The sequence below is a fragment of the Lemur catta genome, chromosome 24 (genome assembly GCF_020740605.2).
Source record: "Lemur catta isolate mLemCat1 chromosome 24, mLemCat1.pri, whole genome shotgun sequence".
Taxonomy (NCBI): Eukaryota; Metazoa; Chordata; class Mammalia; order Primates; family Lemuridae; genus Lemur; species Lemur catta.
The window spans coordinates 8,353,379-8,368,798 of NC_059151.1; positions in this window are offsets into that span (position 1 = coordinate 8,353,379).

Consider the following 15,420-nt stretch of genomic DNA (forward strand, 5'->3'; position numbering starts at 1 on the left):
TGGCATTTTCAAATTGCTGAAAGAAAACAACTTTAAGTCAAGAATTTTATACTCTGCCAGAATAAGCGTCATAAGTGAAGGAAAAATAAAGTCATTCCCAAACAAGAAAATACTAAGAGAACTTGCTGCCACCATTAGGCCAGCCCTACAGGAAATACACAAAGGAGTCTTAAACATGGAAATAAGAGGTCAATATTCACCGTCACAAAAACACACAAGTATGTAAAATTTATAGATCTTATAAAATAATTACACAAAGGAGGGAGAGAAATGAATTAAATGGCAACATGACAGACGTTCAGCAAAGCACAAATGCAAAAGAAGAAAGAAGAAAAAAAGAAATTATAAAACAACTAGAAATCAACTAACAATATGACAAGAACAAAGTCTCACATGTCAGTATTAGACTTGAAAGTAAATGGATTAGAAGCTCCACTTAAAAGAAACAGATTGGCAAAATGGATTTTTAAAATGATCCAACTATATGCTGCTTACAAGAAACCCACTTTAGCCATAAACATGCATACTACTTTACTGAAAGTAAAGGCATGAAAAATACATTCCATGCAAACGAAAACCAAAGGTGAGCAGGACTAGCTACATTTGTATCAGATAAAACAGACTTTAATTTAAAAACATTAAAAAAAAAGACAAAGGTCATTAGGCAATGATAAAGGGGTCAATTCAGCAAGAGGATATAACAATCCTAAATATATATTTACATGACATCAAAGAATCCATAGTTGGAAAACAAATATTACAAGATGTAAATACAGAGATAGGCAGCAACACAGTAATATTGGGGGACTTCAATACCTCCCTAGCAGCACTAGGCAGAACATTAAGAGAGAAAATCAACAAAAAAACATTAGACTCTAGACCAAATGGACTTAACAGACATTTACAGGACATTCCACCCAACACTACAGAATATACATTGTTTTCATCAGTGCATGAAACATTCTCCAAGATAAGACCACATTTTAGGCCACAAAACAAGTCTTAACAAATTTTTTAAAAATTGAAATCATATCAAGTATCTTATCAGACCACAGTGGAATAATGCTAGAAATCAATACAAAGAGGAACTTCAGCAACTATACAAGCATACGGAAATTAAACAGCATGCCCCTGAACAACACTGGGCCAACAAAGAAATAAAGACAGAAATTTAAAAATTTCTGAAACAAATGAAAATGGAAACACAACATACCAAAATCTATGGGATATGATAAAAGCAGTGCTAAGAGTAAAGTTTATAGTTTTAAATGTCTACATCAAAAAAAAAATAGGAAGATCACAAATTAACAACCCAACATCACACATCCAGGAACTAGAAAAACAAGAACAAACCAAATCCAGAGATAATACAAGAAAAGAAATAACAAAGATCAGAGTAAAATTAAACAAAATAGAAACCAAAAAATAATACAAAAGATCAATGAAATGAAAAGTTTGTTCTTCAAAAAGATAAACCAAACTGATAAATCCCTAGCTAGTGTGCCACACCACTCTTGAACACGGAATCGAAGTATTGTCTACTTCAAATTGGTTTCCTGACTTTCTCTTTGTAACTTTCCCTCCTTAACATAACACTTCCCCCCAAGGACTTTTCTCTCCTAACATATTGACCTGCCTCTTACATCCCAAACATGCCTAATGAGTGAGATTAAAATGCAATAGGTGAATAGTTAATTACTACCTAACACGGCTTAAAGGCTTAGATATCAGTACAAAACCACAAAAATGTGGATTCTATGTGTACTCCTTTACAGTATTATAGATTTTATTTATTCTTAAGTCTTTTTCCTGTCGGCATGTTGTGTTTCCAACAAGATTTGAACACTACAAAAGCAGAAACTTTCTCAACTATTTATTTTATATTTCATAGCACCTCATCATATTTCTCTGCTCATAGTGGATGCTTTGCAAATAAAAATAAAGTGCTAAAATATTTAAGACCACCAATTTTCTAAGGACCAGTAGAAGGACATGTAGTTTATCCCAAGATTGAACTATTTCTCTCTCTCTTTCCCCTCCTTCTTCCCTGCTCCTACCTCTTTTTTCTTTCTCTTTTTCTCTGGAATCTTAATTATAACTTATAACAGCCTCTTCTCACCATTCATCATTTATCACATAGCAAATGTTTCTATTCCTTGGCTTGGATCTTATTTCTTGCTTTTACTTAATTCAACCTAGATTCATTTTTTAATTTGCTCTAAATGCCTATCACATCAAAGTAGAAAATGATATTAAATCTGGTGCAGCTGAAAGTATATTCAGAGATGTATATTAGACGTGCATGAATATTGACAACTAAGAGAAACTTAGCAGGTGCCCTCACAGGTAAAATCTGGTTAATTAACTTGGAAAAGTTGTCCCCAGTGTCTATAGATTTCAACAGTTACTATGCAACTTTTACACAAAGCAACATTTTCACATATATGCTCCTTCATTTATATGACAAACTTATATTTTATATTTGTATTGCTTTATAGAGCATAGATTTTTATACAGTGAATATGAATTTTTCAAAACACTAGCTTTACCAGGTTTACCCTTGTGCTGGAAGAGCAGCAGGGTCATCAAGGTTATGCCAAATCACTTGATGATGGATTATCCTAGACAGCATTTCCCAAAATCTTTGTACAGTATGTCACAGGCAGGTCAAAGATCATGTCACTCTTCTGCTGGGCCCTCTTTCTACAGATGCTCATTCTCACTCTGTACGGACCAGAAGAAGGCAGGAGGGTTTACAGAGACTTAATATAAAGTTTAATAAAAGCCATGGAAAGTCCCCAAAATGCAGGCAGCTGAATTGCAACTATAATGCTGCCTAAGTTCTAAGCAATACAGAGCAAGTCAAAGGCAGCTAAGACTTAAAATAATGGAATGGTAAATATTCAACACAGTTGGCCTCCTTGATTTGGCAAAGTGAAGAGTATGTTCAAATGGACTCATTATTTACAGAAAGCAAACTACTTATTTTTGCAAATGAGAAAATAGTGCTAATACAAAGCTTTCTTCATTTCTTAGAACTGATATTCCTTCTGTGGTGTGCTGTTTCACTGTGAGATTGCATGATCTCTTCCTCCTGACAATTCCACAGGATTTAAAGCACGCCCGTATCAAACTTTACCGCCTTGATGTTGCATAAAAATGAGTTTTGAAATTAGAGTAAAAATATGGCATCTATTAATCTCCTTTCATTTCAAAGTTAGAAAAGTGTCCTATTTTGAAACTATTTTGGCAAATGATTTTCAACATAGTTCTAATAGCTACTTTAGTCATACACATTGTAAAAAAAATTTCTTGAATTATTCAAGGAGCTAACACCTCACATATACCTACTGAATCTCACATAATGCCTCCTGAAATACAAAAAATGCTTTGTTTACTTCTCAGTGACACTGCGTCTAGTCGGGTCAAAAATTACTCTTTTATCTCAATTCAGGAGGAAGTGAGTTTTTCTTACCTATGTTCCTAAACAACCAGAGTAAACTAGTTTGCTGAAAACAATGTGTTAACATCCTTACATATATGTTTATATGGATTCTGTTTTCTATCATCAGAATGAAACATAGTATTATAAATACCTTCTCTTTTCACTTTTTTCCATCATATTTTAATGCCAAAATTGAAAACACTAGCTATTTTATAAGAGCTATGTTAGTTTGCCAATATATTAATAGAAATAGTCTTTGTGCTTTCAAATTATAAAAAGATTAAATGTCATCTTGAGTTTTTTATTAAATTAAGTCTATAAAGTCATTTAAGTGTTCACTTATTTATGTATTATCAGTCTCCACTTTGTTCTTTTAAAAAAGAGTTAAAGTGGCATTTCAAAATGTATACGAAATAACTCATGTTATATATTTGATGTAGAGTATCTTATATTACAATAAGAACTTAAGTGTTCCTTCCAGGCTCTCCTGACCTACAAAGAAAAAACAAACAAACAAAAACAACGTACGTGTGTATGTGTTTCCAAGAGTGGGAAATCTTATCTTCATATAACCATTAGAATAACGGTTCTAAAGACATTGTTCCCCCTCCACTATGCCCAAGGCTGATCAACTTCCCTTAAGTTTTATATCTGCTGTCAACTTGTATTAACTAGGCACTGTCCAGAAAACTAGAGAGGACCTACACCTATACAGACGATCCAGGGCAAGTGACCTAACCTCTCGAACCTTCAGGCCATTAGTCGGTGGTAATAATCGCAATTTCCTCTTAGGCTTGGTATGAAGATTCAATAAGATAATCCATGTGCCATGGACTTGGTATAGTGCTTAACACCAATTATAATTAGGCCAAGTAGGGGAGATGCTGAGCAAACTAAAGATGAAGTCCAAAGTCCTTTCTGGCTGGAAAGTACTAGAAGCTACCTACCTTTATCTCTCTGAGAACATTCATTCTGCAGGCAGGGAATATGTAGAGTATACTTGTCCTAGTGCAGCATTTGAATACATACATGCAAATTAAAAGTGGAGGTGTGATCTAAATATGTTTTTCTCAATCATTTCGTGGAGAAGTAGAGTTGGCCCATTTCAAAAATGTAGCAGGGAAAGAGGGGAGGAAGGTCGTCAAGATCTCAGACCAGATTAATAGACTTGCTCCCCTTATAAGCTACAATTTAATTCATTGATCTTTGGAGATGGACTATGTATATTCAAGTGTAAAAAATAATAATCCAATAGCAGGAAACGTGTTTTATTCAAATATCATCTCTGTGGGAGGATGTGCCGTTTTATTCTCACATCTTGAGAGTGAGGATGACGATGGTGAATAATTGCAGCTATTTATTAAGAAGCAACTATCTGCTGGGAACTCGGCTAAGCACACAGCACTCATTATCTTGTGTAATTTGCATGAAAATCCTATGATGAGGGCTCAGAAAAATTAATTTTCTTGAATTTGAAGTTATTAAAAGGTAAAACTGGGATTCACATTCACGTATGATGAATTCCAAAACCAGGCTCTTTCCACTACACCACACAACTCCCCAGCAATGACAGAACAAGTTTCACCTGTCACAGGACAAGTTACTACCATGGCATCGAGGATCTAAACGAGACAGGCAATGGCATTAGGCCTTCTAGTGTTGTCAGTTCTGGGCATATGTATGGAACCTATTTTAAAACTTTTTTTTTTCCTTCTTATGATGGGGAAAATAATAACATCAAAACATCATTTACAAAACAGAAACGTGGAAATTTAGCTAGTATCAGAAAATTAGCCAGTCTCATTATTTTCACCCCAATGGCGATGAGAGAAGTGATTTTTAAATGAAATAGCAATTTCATTTCCAAGCTTAACTTATTTTCATTCCTTTTGTAGTTGTACCAATTGTTTGATCCTTTTTGTCATTCCTGACACAAACTAATCGTCATTTCCCTTCATACACAGTGCCCTAAAGCAAGAGTTGCTAAGACAAGACACTGGTCATTTTTACTGTTCACCAAGATTTGAGATAGTAACTTAAAGTATATAGATTTCTATTCTACAAGCCGTCTTCGTGTGTCATTCAGCACTTGCCTTTATATTTCAGGATAACAGAAGTCAGAGTGCCTAGTTGAAATTCAAATATGTTAAAACTTGTCTCAACTCATTTGCAAATAGCACAGGTATCATTCTGATCTGCAATAGCTATGAAGTGCAGCTCAATTTACATTTATTCTTATCACATGAGAGCCAGCCCGCAGAATCTTTTGCTTATTCTCAGCCTCCAAAGTGTCATTTATTTGGAGGTCTCTTGGTTTCTAAAACTAAGAGTAACTGCAACCCAAAAGCTGCAACTAAAATTTCATAGATTGATGAAACTACTCCTGCAAATTTTTAGATGTCATCCTTTTAAACAATAAACTAAATCTCTGTGCAATTGTAGCTGATAAAAAAATAAAGGTGTTATTAATAAAAATGTTAATGAATATACAGATTAAAATGATATAAATGTTTATGCAACAATAGAATTTTTATTGCATTCATCTTCCAATTTATTTCACATGTATTTATTGAGCCTCTAATATATGTCAGGCTTTGCACTTGGCACTGGAGAGAAAGAAATGAATAAAGCAAATATTACGTCTGCCCTCCTATGTAAATGACAAAGGAGAAAAAAATACTACAAGTAAATTCTTTTGTTATAAACAAAATGATGAAGAGTGAAAATTATAAAGATGTCATTGATGTGAAATTATTGCCAGAAAGCTGGAAATAAAAAATCCAATGGGTCTTCATGCACCAGAATTGGTACTCATACAGCAAGGTTTAATAGAATTTTTTTGATTTTAGAGTAGAAGACATGTCAAATCAGTTTACATGTCTCAGCCAGTAATTATATTTTCTTACAAGTGGCTATTACATTTTTAGAGACAGACACAACAAATAATAAGAGGTTTTATTTGAGAGGAGAAACAAGCATGTGTGTGTGTGTGTGTTTTTTTTTTAGATGAAAGGGGTATAATAAATTTTTGAGACCTCACATACAGCTATAATATAATAAATTAGAAGGATTAATAGAATTGTGAGCTACAGTAACCTGCACTAGTAGAATGCCTATTTTATAGAGCTCGATAATACAGTTTATCATTGACTCCATGGAATTCCCACAATATATTAGCTGTGGTGTAACAATAAAGAACACACAGTAAGGGGCATGTCCCTTTTGACACACATTCTCTTCCCACACTTATTTTACCAGGGAAACAACTCTAGTGCAATTTAATTAAACTGCACTGCAATGAATTAGTCCAGGTCTCAGCCCTCTGACAGAGAAGGGCCTGGCAGTACCACAGGGGTTTGTCCCCTTGTGACAACAGAGAGACTTCAGAAAACCTGGGGGGAAAAGTTTAAGGTTCCTCAAATGACAATGTCACTGGGCAAGTCTAGAGCTGTCAATCAGATCACTTAAGGAAGCATTAACCCCTTTGGAGTTTTTATATTTTGTTGTTTGTTGACTATGGGTCAACCTTTTGAGGAACATCTAAATGCCTTAGGATCTATCATTGCTCACTTTAAACAAAAATAGCCTTGCTATTTGAAAGTCCACTGTGTATTCGTGGCTAGCTTCGGAAAGACATGCCGGGAAGTAATAACTTGAAATAAACTTAGGATGATGATGAGTTCAAATAAACTCTATTGGAAAGAGCACGTGAATAAAAACATTCTCATTCAAAGTAAAAACTCTCCAGCTAAACATGATCTAGAATATCCAAGACAGAAGTGTGTTACAGAAGATAGGTTATTTCCCCAGAGTTTCTGATCAACCACATAGTAAGGTTACATCCCCCAATAACACAGAAAATCTTGCATTATTGATGAATATTCTTATTTTATCTGAATGCTGTTTATTAATTCATGAGAGTGTTTTGGAATTGAAAACTCAAAATTTATAAAACAATTACATTTTTTAATAACTGCTTCTAGCTAGATACATTGAATATTTAAGTGAACCAATACACAAAGACCTCAAAAGAATGTATTAGACAATGGCAATTAGATCTCTAATAACTTGGCTCCGCTGGAATTACTGGGCTCCATTTAGATGCCAGACATGGCACCTTAGTGATGGTTATACCATGTCGCCACCCTGCCTTTGGCTGAGGACCCTGAGAAATGACAGTCCCATTAGGTGTCATGTAAAGTAGCTGACCTCACACTCTCAGCACTTGATCTTTGCACTGCAAGTGACCATTTGTTACTGTTGCCCAGAGATGGAACTCAGGTGACTCAATGTAACCATTGGCTTCTCAAAAGAATAGAATAATTATAATTTTTTCCAAGTCTACCACCAAAGAAATGCAAATTTGTTTAGAAAAAAAATGGATAGGCAAATTAAAATCAAGAAATACAATTTTTTACTTATAGTGAATATGCTTTCTAAGCATTACAAAAATTATCTGGACATGAAAATTTTGACCAAAGGAAAGAAACAAGATTTATCATTGCCTGAAAACTTTCAGTCTTTTTCATGAGTGGGTAAAAGTATTTCTCCTATGAAAGGTATTTCTACTAGAGCAAACACGTTAACATAAAGCAGCCACAGAGACTAATTCACAAAAAGTAATGTTTCTCTTTGCTTCTCAAACAATGTTTATTTTTCTGTAAATTGAGGCTCATATAATATAAAAATATACACCACAGTATTTTCAAGCGAGGGGGAAAATATTATCTTTTCCCTTTTTTGTGCTTTACAAATCCCAGAATTTGAGCTAGTTAGTTAAAAAGAGATGAGCTTTTCACATTTCAAGCCTTCCGGAGGCTTCTTCACTTCAAATGATTCTGGAAATCTCTGGGTTGATTTCATAATGGTAGCTATTATATATTGGTGATCATTACATGCAAACACATGCTAAGTGCTCTGGAGAGTCTCTATACGGCATATTTTATGGTCACTTCTTTTTAATTCTCACTAGGATCATGAGAGTTTACCATTATTTTATCATTTTATAGATAAGCAAACTGAAGGTCAGAGAATTGATATGATTTGCTCAAAGGCAAACAGTTCATAGGCAGCAGAGCTTAGATTCAAACTGAGCAATCCTAATTTAAAAATAGATGCTGTTAAATTCTTAGCCATTCTATCTTCTGAAATGAAAAGTTCGGAGATCTTTTCTCACTAGTAAATATTTCCATAGTATATTGTCTTTGAAAAAAATATCTAATTTCTTCAACATGAGTCTTAAGAAATTGAATTCACGTCTTTCTCTAGACCCATCCTGTTATGTAGTGAAAAAGACTAAAAAAGTGTACTATTTGGTAGAAGCAAATATTTTTGGTCTGAACTCACTTTTCCATAGAAAGGGAGTTATTCACATACATTATACTCTTGTCTTTTCCTCGTGCACCTGTGCACGCCACCGGAAGGAAAAAGTGGAAAAACCTTTTTGACACTGAAAATAAAAGCATTGCCTTAATTGTCAAAGGAAGAAATTTCACTGAAATTCAAAGTTAAGATAAACCACCTGCCACTATCTCCCTCCCCATCACTACTCCCACCTCGATTAGAAAAATTGGGAGTGATTAACAGTTGGAATGCATAATTTAATCACTTTTTAATTTATTGGAATTTGAACAGTAAGAACTATATTTCTGTGAACTCAGCACCTCAGTTATAATGGCCATGGCCCTTGTTTTTCCCATTTATTTTACATTCCCTCCTTTGCTCACTTTACAGTATTTCAGAACCAATGTTCTGTATCACCTATTGAATTTTTTTATTCTGAAACGCCAAGCATATCAATGAAAAATAATTTTGACAATCTCAATGTTTCCGTTTAGTTGGCTGGTTTTGCAACAGAAGGCCTACAATAGAAACTTTTTTAAAAAAAATAATACGTAATTTAAAAGCATTGAAAACTATATTATATGCTAAATACAAATACAACAGGAAGAATATACAGTTGTGTCAAATGAAAGAAAGAAAAACATCCAGGTGCCAAAGAGGAGCCAGAGCAGACAGCTTAGAAGACAAACTGAATCAGGCAGAGAGATGTGGGCAAGTTATACAACCCAGAGGCCAGAGGCTAAGGTCTTAATTTCCATGCAGGGACAAGAGATGTGTCCTTGACCTCGTGCACTGTGGAGACATAGAAATGAGATTCTTTCACGAAGTTAGGACCCTAAACGGGCTGCCCCCCTAGTGAAAGATGAGGATTCTATCCAAAAAGAGACAAAAAAAGGAAACTGTCTTTCCAAGAGCTCCGAAAGGTTTTTTACAAAATAAAAATTCACTTGAGAAAGTGAAGAGTCAGCCTGTGTTATTTTGTGCATAGGAATCCTTAAGCCAAAATAATTAGCATAAAAATTTATTCCCAACTCTTACATTTTTGAAACACCTCGTGGAGGAAAAGGCAACACCATTTCGCATTATAGAATTCTAGATCGGCAGTTCTTTTCCTACAGCATTACAGGATTTAGACAAACACACAATCATCAATAATGCTGATCTGATCTTCAAAAAAGTACAGATCATAAGAGGAGATACTCCAACGTGAATGACAATAGCAAAAATAACAAACAGGGGAATTAGAACCCAAGAGCTTCACATAATAAAACAATATTAAAGAAACTATAAAATAAGTCCATTTAAATTATTAAGGAGATCTTTAAATATCTATAAGGGAAGAACAGACATTATAAAACAATCAAGATATAGAAAATCAGTAGAACTTCAGGAAAAAAGAAATAGAAAAATTTTGGAATTAAATATTGGATTTAAAAACACAGAGGATGAGATCAATAACAGAGTGGATGGGACTAGAGGCTTAGATTAGAGGACTGGAAGATAGTTCTGCGGAAATTACCCAGGGATAATGGCGTAAGAGAAGTGAAGGGATGGGAAATAAGAAAAAAGAACAGAAAAAAAACATGGAAAATAAAAAAAGAATGTTCAACATATAGAATATAGGAGTTCCAAAAGAAACATACTCAGTGTGATAATGGTTGGTAACTTTTCTATAATTAATGAGTGATAAGAATCCTCAGTTTATAAATTACAAAGAGCCCAAAGCAAAATAGCAAACACAAATCTACTCCAAAATACTTCTTGCTTAAACTAAAATACCAAAATAGAAAGAAAATATTAAAAGCAACCAGAGAAAAAACATTATCTGCAAAGGAACAATAACTGCCAATAGACTTAAAATCAGTCAAAAATACAGGTCAGAATAATGCTCAAGAAAATAACTGTCAACCTAGAATTCTAGAACAATTTCAAATAACACTCAAAGTTAAGATTAACAAGTTATAGAAAATACAAGGAATAGATGAAATGACACCAAGTGAAAGTCATCAAATCCAATTAAGTGAGTAATTTTCAAAACAACTGGTCTGCTATCTTCCAAACATCAATATCATGAAAACATTGGAAGGACAGGCCCTTTGCTAGATTTTTAAATGTAAGATAGATAACAAATAAATGCAATGTGTAGTTTTTGGTTTGATCCTGGCTTGAAAAAAAAAGGTGAAAAGACCATTTCAGAACAAACAAAAAATCTGAATATATGGTGAGCATTAGTTGACATTAGAGAATTGTTCCTTACATTTTATATATTGTGATGGAATTTCACATGTGTTGGAGCTATGCGTAGTTTAGAGAAGCATGTTGAACAGTTTTCATTTAGAAGGAAAGTAACATGATGTCTGTATATTTATTTTTAAGTGTTTTAGTTAAAGTGTGTGTGTGTGTGTGTGTGTGTGTGTGTGTATACGTAGTGGACACATGGAAAAAAGTCAAATAGCTTAAATCTATCATCTAGACTCAAAGTGTTGAATCTAAAGTGCTGAATCTAGATGATCAGCATATGGGTGTACATGGTCCAATTTTTCCTACTCTGCTATATGTTTGAAAATTCTCTTAATAAAAAAAATCTAGGCCAGGTGTGGTGGCTCATGTCTGTAATCCTAGCACTTTGGGAGGCTGAAGCAGGAGTATTGCTTGAGGCCAGGAGTTCAAGACCAGCCTGAGCAAGATCGAGACCCTGTTTCTACTAAAAAATAGAAAAATTAGCTGGGCATGGTGGCACGGTGACATGCACCTATAGTTCCAGCTACACGGGAGGCTGAGGCAGGAGGACTGCTTAAGCCTACAAGTTTGAGGTTGCAGTGAGCTATAATGATACCATTGCACTCTAGCCCTGGCAATAGAGTGAAACCCTGCTTCAAAAAAAAAAAAAAATTACAATTAAGAGAAAGGATGATGTAAAGATATTCTCATTTAAAGACTGAGATAGATTTTTGCCACTCACAAACTGCACCAAAAGATTTATTAATAAGTGAACTTTGGTAAGAAAGGACCTGAACTCAAGGAACAATGGAGAACAAAGAAACTGGTAAATGTAAATTGCTGTAGGCAATGACAGTAATGACTACTAATAGGTAGTAGCTAAAACCAAAGATGGAAATAAAACATTCACATGAAAATTTGAGGGGTGATTCAAGGAATGCATTCTAAAGTTCTGAAAGTCTTTCACAAGAAATGTAAAGATGCTTATTAACACAGTTTTTTTAAATCCTGCATTTGTAAAGAAAAGCATAATTTTTAAAAGAATTTTAATGAATTGATTATTTATAATTTCACTTAAAAGTTTAAAAATATAATGCAATGCAACATAAAATAATATATTCATTTTAAAAAGTTCATGTATTAAAAATCTGAAGTATCCATTACAAGAAAAAAAGTATTAATATAACTCCAAAAAAAAAAAGGAAAAAAAAATTAAGAATCAATCATTCCAATAGAAAGCAGAAGAGAAATAGGAAACAGGAGAAAAGTAAATGAAAAATTAAATGTAAGATATTATAAATAAATAAAAAATACTTCAGTTATGGCACTAAGTATAAATAGATTTAAATCACTAGTTAAGATTCTCAGATTGGATGTTTCAAACTGTATCTAGATGCTCTTTATGAAATAGGTAACAACTACCAATATGGGTGAACCTCAAAAACATAATATTGAGTTTTCTAAGAGTTGCAAAAGGATAAAATAACATAATACAACTTACATAAACTTTTAATATATGCACAGAAACAATACTAACCCCAGACTACTATTCAACAATAAAAAGAAACAAACTTCTGGTCATTTTTGGAAAAAAAAAGTCACAGATGGGTAGTTGTCAGGTATTAGGGATGGGAGAGTTGGGAGAAACCATAAATGGGTAGTATGAGGGAGGTCTTTGGTGATGATGGGATAGTTCTGCATCTTGATTGGTTACACCAATCTACATATGTGATATAAATAATAGAACTATACACATACATAGTACCAATGTCATTCTCCTGGTTTCGATATTGTACTACAGTTACATAAGAAGTGACCACTGGGGAAAATTAGGTGAAAGGTACACAGGACCTCTTTGTCCTATCTTTTGCAATTTCCCATAGATTGTGAATCTATAATTATTTCAAAACAAAAGTTTTTAAAAATACTATTATATATCTTGCATTAACTAGCGATATATCTAGTAAGAATATAAAATATGTCTTGGTATTGTTTGACTCTTTCTGGATGCTACGTGCTTGATATTTAATATTTACAAAGTAATGGCAGCAATGCAAGGAGATGCAAGTGTAAATAACTGACAAATAAAAAATGTTTGACCCTGATATCACATCAAAAATGAACATGCACACACAGACTAAACGAGATTTTTAGATATTCTTTTGGGAGGGATAATTCTTAATGCATTTCACTTCCATCTCAGAAACTGAGAGGGAATTATGATAGTCCAGTTTAAGCAGAGAATACACACAGTCCTGACCCAGCATGGTTCCCATATACATGAATTTCAGTTACCATGGACTGGTTCAATAACAACCGTCCCCCAACACCATGATTCAAAACTCAGTCACCACGGTATATTAAATGTGAGTAATTGCATAAAGTACAAACTTCGCTGCTAGCTCTTCAGTCCACAAATCACTACACAAATAACAGATGTGCACCCTGATCAGTGAACAATCACATCACTTCTTTCAAAGTCGGTTGGTGATCGATCACTGAGCATTTATTATTCAATTCACACACAGACAGTAAAGTATGTAGTCATGTTGTGTCCTTGTCTCCCAGGGACAAACTCAGGTGACATTTTGCAGAAATGAATCATCCAAAGAGGGGATTAGCCAACGAAGATGAAAGTGCAGCAAAGAAAAGAAAAATGATAATGCTGGAAGTGAAATTGGGATCAAACATAAATGGAGTTACAGAAGAAATACTCAGCCATGTGTAAATAATCGCCCTTAGAGAGACTCTAGCGAGAGGAACTCAGTGAAGACAAACACAAATGTGAAAAATAGTTACAGTGAAAATGCCCATGGTCCCAGAGGAATTAGCACCAGCAAAAGCTTCACATAAAAGCAATTCTCAGCGATAGTTTACATTAAAAGTGAATAGAATAAAATATTGCAAGCTGATCCAAACTTAAAAAGGAGTATGATAATTTGCCAAGGCATAGAAAGGATAGTTACTCCTTACTTATAAATTATGCAACAAGACAAGCATTATTCAAACTACGCTTGATAAGTTTTTTCAAATATAACACATTCATTCGCAATATTTTTAATGTTCTCAGTTACGTTGTATTAAATAACAGTTTTATTTTTTTCATTTCTGTATACATGTATAACTATGTATATATAAATGCATATATATAACGTCATACATAATAACCATATATATACATGTATAATCAACAGTATGACAGTTTTCAATGTTTTGACAAAAATGTTTAAAGATGACAGAACAATCATTTTTTCCCATTATTAAGATAATTTTGCCAGTTATTTTTGCTGCTCCACACTCGTCTGCAAAGCAAGAACTACCTATATACAAAGCGAATGATCTGCTTGTGGAAAAACTGAGCAGGGAGTTTCTTCCCTTTTTAAAATATGTATTTGTTTCTGACTAGTGAGGCAAGTAACACAAATAGGACTGACATGTTTCTACACTAATCCTCAGTGCTAACACTGAATAATCAAATCCCCTTGTTAATGGTCCTTCACATATTTTTAATAAATAGAACCTTTGTAGTAAATGAAATCTGAAGTGGAACAATTTACAAAACATAAAATAAAGATTATCTTTACATTTATTTTGTTTATGAAGCTAATTAATGAGAATTTTGATGAATTGGTGACTACACATAAGAGCTGTAGTCATTTCAGCATCCAGGGTTTTTTCCTGCAGTTTATATTCATTATACACAGACAAACAGCTGCAAATCCTACCATCTAAAGTCACCCTTGAAGTCTTTGAATACTCTTCAATTAAACTGAGATAGCTAGTCTTCTTATTGGAGCACATGTGTGAAACTTTTCATAATAATTAAGAAAAAAAACCAAAAAACCTTGTCTGGTAACTATTCCATAATAGGCAAAAAAGGCTTTACCAACCAGTTGCACATTGTAGCTACTAGTGTTTTAAAAAAAATTATAGCATATGTGAATTTGTGTTATTCTAGCGTTTATTTATTTTTCCTTTTTCTTTTTGGTAGAGACAGGATCTCACTCTTGCTGAGGCTGGTCTCGAATTCCTGACCTCAAGCAATCCTCCCGCCTAGGCCTCCCAGAGTGCTAGGATTCCAGGCATGAGCCACCATGCCTCTTCTCTAGTATTTAAATACTCTAAAAAGATTTTCAATTAAATTAAAACAGTCTACAAACAACTGAAGCATTGAAGAATTCCATGGAACAAAATTCAAAACAGTAAATATTCACAACACAGTCAAGAAATATATATATATATATATATATTTTTTTTTTTTTTTTTTGAGACAGAGTCTTGCTCTGTTGCCTGGGCTAGAGTGAGTGCCGTGGAGTCAGCCTAGCTCACAGCAACCTCAAACTCCTGGGCTCAAGCGATCCTCCTGCCTCAGCCTCCCCAGTAGGTGGGACTATAGGTATGTGCCACCATGC